This window comes from Papaver somniferum, chromosome 10 (assembly GCF_003573695.1).
Source record: "Papaver somniferum cultivar HN1 chromosome 10, ASM357369v1, whole genome shotgun sequence".
NCBI classification, from domain to species: Eukaryota; Viridiplantae; Streptophyta; class Magnoliopsida; order Ranunculales; family Papaveraceae; genus Papaver; species Papaver somniferum.
Window position 1 is genome coordinate 160,278,686 of NC_039367.1, and position 4,921 is coordinate 160,283,606.

The 4,921-nt window shown below is 35.2% G+C and overlaps 1 long non-coding RNA gene across 1 annotated transcript; it reads left to right on the forward strand.

Moving 5' to 3' along the window:
- Positions 1 to 1,170: 1,170 nt before the first annotated feature.
- LOC113319463 lies at positions 1,171 to 4,622 on the forward strand. The gene is made up of 5 exons (XR_003345532.1): positions 1,171 to 2,137; positions 2,993 to 3,172; positions 3,339 to 3,424; positions 3,917 to 3,972; positions 4,268 to 4,622. It is a non-coding gene; the product is annotated as an uncharacterized LOC113319463 (long non-coding RNA).
- Positions 4,623 to 4,921: the final 299 nt, after the last annotated feature.

The following is a 4,921-nucleotide window of genomic DNA, read 5'->3' on the forward strand; positions in this document are numbered from 1 at the left end:
GTTGGATTCATCGTCTTACGAAGTTTTCGACTTATAGTAGTCTACTCGCGGCTAGGTTTCGAGCTCGAAGCCAGGTTCGTTATCGAAGTTGACGAAAAGGAGTGTGTTTAATTAAGGTTTAGGGGAATATTCCTATGGAATCTTATATGTAAATGGATGAATTTATTGTTCTTACCAAGTTTCCGGCTTATAGTGGTCCACTCACCGACATGATTCGATCTCAGAGTCAGGTTATGCCTCGAAGTTGCCAGAAGAGGGTTTGTTTGAGGTTTCAGAGAATATTCCCACGAAATCTACTTGTAAATGAATGGATTCATCGTTCTTACAAAGTTTCCAGCTTATAGTGGTCTACATTGAGCTTCATATTTATTGATTTTGGTGATGTATTATGCTAAGTTTGAAGTCAGAACCCTCTCAGAGCTTCTTGGTTCATAGTTTGTAATTCGTTATACAGAAGTTGAAGTTTGAATCGACACTGAGCTTCATATTCATCAATGTCGATGATGTATCATGCTAAGTTTGAAGTCACAACCCTCTCAGAGCTTCGTGGTTCATAGTTTGTTTGTCGTTATACCAAATTTGATGTTCGAATCGACACTCAACCTCATATTTGTCGATTTCGATGATTTATCCTGCTAAGTTTGAAGTCAGAACTCATCCGAAGCTTCGTGGTCCATCTTTAGTACTCTTATAACCTGAGTCTACCAGGGTGAACTAAAGCTACTTCATGACCTGTATGACTAGTCGAAATTACTGCATGACCTATGTAACTAGTCGAAATTCAAACCGGAAGCATAAAGAGAAAGTATAAAAGCACAAAGAAACACACCAATAATCGAATTCATTTCTTATTTTTCAGCGTCATTCTTATACGTTTTTTTGATTTTTTTATATCAGAATGTCGATAGCAAAGTCCTAAATTTATTCATATTTTTTTTGGATTTTTTTCGTGTCGAAGGTTGATAATAAAACCGAATAGATACGTTTGTATTACCACAAAGAGAAACACGTGCTTCTCAACCCGTATGAACATCCTAAAACGAATCTACATCGTCCCTTAATTTCTGCAATCTCAATGAACATCTTAAAGCGAATCTACACCGTCCAAATTCTTTTGCATAAATCAATTTTTTTTCTTCACACTTCCCTTCACTCATTTTCAATTTCTTATCTTCCTCCTCTTTCCGCCTCTTTGAAGAAAACCCTAACTCTACCAAAAAAAAAAAAAATTCCAGAGAAACAAATCGACTTCATCTTCATTATTTTTTTCATCATACGATTCGAAGAACCCTGATCTCTTTTCTTTTGCTTATGATGCATAACCCTAGTCCCTCATTCTGTTAAAAACATGTTTTCTGCTGGAAAAAAGTTTGTTGTTGACTGAATCATAGAGGAGTTTTTTGTTGAAACGAGATCCACAAGATGATGTTGCTGGTGTTCAATTAGAAGATAATGAATCTGAAGAGATCGATGGGGCTTAACGCCTGATTCAAGAGTTCACTAATTTTGGAATGAAATTTGGGAGTTCTGGTGCAATCGTAGCTAAGATTTGAATCAGTTCGAGTCAGGAATGATCACGAAGAGATCTGAAATTCAATTTCACATCGAAATTAGCAAAAACTTATTGAAGGAGAGGATTTGAAGCTGGATGGATTTGGAAACTAGGGTCTGAATTAGCAGAAGGGTTTGAACAAGAAATTGCAGCTGATGAATAAAATGAAGATTTAGTTGTGAAGTGAATCTGAGATGTCTGAAGTTGGATAACAACTGAAGATGAAGGAGATGCTACTGTATTATGATGGGGGTTCTGAAACTAGGGTTTGAGTTGGTGTTTGAACTGGTGGAAGAGGTGGTTGCTGAGATGGTGTTTTAGAGATGGGTATGCTGGTAGTGATTATGAACTGGTGCTGAAGGTTCGGAGTGACTAGATGAATGTGAGGTTGTTATTACAGGGTTAATTGTGCTCGAAGGATTAATGGAGGAGAAGAACAAGCAGCTGGAGATGGATGGGTTTTGGTTTGTGAATGGTATTGAGTTCAGAGTTGCAGGTGCAGGTAATTTCATTAAGAGATTTTAATTAGAAGATGCTTGCTGCTGGTGTTTAATTAGAAGATAATGAATCTGAAGATAACAATAGGTAATTCCTAAGGAACACCAATTCATGTATAAATGCCTTGATTTGAGAATTTTGAAATTAGGGTTCTTCATGAATTATTGGGTTTTCAATACAAACCATGTTTTTTAATGAAAATATGGATTGCGTACTTTTGATTTCTGTCTTAATTTGAGTTTAACAAGCTCTTGGTAATAAACTGCATGATTTGATTATAATTCAACTTTGTGAACCTAGAATCTCTGTTTTTAGTTCTAATGATATCTTTAAATTCAGTCGTTGGAATACGATGAAATTTTAGTATATTGTCTTTCGTTAATTCATAATGATACAGTAAAAATTGCATGATGATCAGGTCCTGTTTACTACTGCCATGATTGCATAATCTATGACTACATTCTGCAGAATTCATATCCTGAACAGCCTATTCTCAATGGGTGCGTCTCATTATCCATATATTGGATGAAGCTGAATTTTTAACATCTTGTTTCCCTATATGTAAGAAACTTACTGTAAAATTTTCATGAAGTTCTGATAAGTTTAGGTACCCCAAAGTGTGTTATAATCGTAACTGAATTCTGTGTGTTATATGCTGAAAGCAGCCATGTTGAAGTGTGTATATATTTTTAGTGGACCGTTAGAATCAAGTGAATTTTGGATATGTTATGGTTGGACATGTCTGGAAAGCTCTGTTAAATTTTCGTAGAAATCAGCTTAGGGAAAGTTGTATAAAGTGTGGTAGTACAAAGTACTTTTCCGATTTTTGTTTCATAAAGTCTGAATTTGTTTGATAGAATGGGAGTTAAGGGTCCCTTTGTTTGACTTTGGATTTTGGTGAGATTTGAGATTTTGTTTTTTTTTTTCCTCTGGTTATTTTAGATCATGTTGGGAAGATGAAGGAACTCTTAGAAAGCTGGTTACGGAGATTCAAAAAGTAGAGGAGGAAGATGAAAGCTATATGGATGGTGAAAGCGAAGACCAAACCTAAGGTTCCATGGATGGCATCCAAACTACAAGGCCAGTTTGTTGCAGTGGTTTAGAAATTAGGAGGAATTCAAAGTAAGAACCTTGTTCATTATGTTGTTTTGTTGTGTTTAAGTATTTGATAGATGCATCCTATTGGTAGCATAATAGGCTGTTTACATTTCCTATTCCAAGAAAACTTTGCTTAATGTGGATCGAGTTAGTTACAAAAAACAACAACTATGTTTCTTGTTTTATGCAGATGTTGAAGTTCATCCCAACATACGTACTCAATTCTGGAGTCCAGAGCACTGGCCAAAACATGTTCTTGTCAGATAGATACACATGGTTAGCATCTTCTGACCCATTAATGATGTCATGCACACAATACTTTGTTTTCAGTAACTCTTGGATGATATTACATGAGGTTGGTAATTGTCAAAAAAGTTGTTCCTACCATTTCTAGATAACTATGGGTATGTCATCTTAACACTCATTGTCTTTCTGATGCAATCATCAGAAATTAGACTGTTAAATGTGTAGGTTTAAGGACTACCATTTGCATGAATGAAAAATGTAGGTTCTTTGGTCTGGAGTTATGCATCACTGTTCTAGTTCGTTGTATGTCGTATGTTTCTGTATGAGTTTTTTTTTTCATACTCTTTTTCATGTAGTTTCTTTTCCACTTTTTTTTTTGATGTTTTCATTTCTGTGGTTGATAAAGGTAAACTTATAAAAACCATGAAGGAATGAAGTGTGTGTACTGTAAATCTGTGATAAGTTAGATCCGTTTTAACTTTGTAATTTGTGATTGAATTTTGGTTTTGATACGGGTTTCAGGGAGGAGCACTCTGAGATTGATGTTCCAGCTGGTTTCTACGTATTGTTTGGATCAGGTAATAAGAATTATGCTCAAGATGCTACCTTAAGTTCCTCAATTTTTTAGTTTACCAATGTTTTATCCAAGATCTAAAAATGATTTTGTGCATCCTATGGTGATATTTTCGTTCTCCCAATAAATTGACTTAATCCAGCATTGTCTAGTTCAGGATTATGTGCTTTGGCCAAGATCCCATATGGTGATATTTTCGTTCTCCCAATAAATTGACTTAATCCAGCATTGTCTAGTTCAGGATTATGTGCTTTGGCCAAGATCCCATGCTGAATGCTGATTCTGTTTTATGATTGTAGAAGATGATGCTGATAAAATTCTTTAAAGTCATGTATTTCCCACCTGGACTCACCCAGAAACATGCTGACATTCACCTGACGGTCTTGTTTCTTGCACAAAAGTTGTACTTTTTCTTTTAATGCTTATAGTGGCGGCGAGCAGGATCTATGTGAATAGCTGCTGAAATCAATTGTATTACTTTACAAGGATCTGGCTGCTTTTGAAGTTCTTACTCATGTTAGTAAGCATTTGCATTTCTTTTCTTAGCTAGGTAATTTGAAGTTACCCAGGTAATGCAATTGGAGTGGCAGATTAACTTTATGAATGTAAATGTAAATTACTTTTGGCAATTCAGTTTCAGCCCTAATTTTTTTTTCAAAATTGTTTTATGCGCACAACTCCAAACAAAAGTTGTAGTTACACATTCATCTACTGAAAACAGTATTTACTTCAAATATTACAACCTTTAAGGATGTTGTATCAGAGATTATGACTACACTAGACAAAAGCTGTAAAAGAATGCATTATACTCCCTCCGTCCTAGTTTAGATGCCAAAATTGGAGATTTTTTTGGTCCTAAAATACTTGCTATACTCCATATTTTTCCACCTTTTATCCTGATTTGTCTCTAACTTGGAATCATGCCATAACATGGAGAATTGTGTATTTCAATT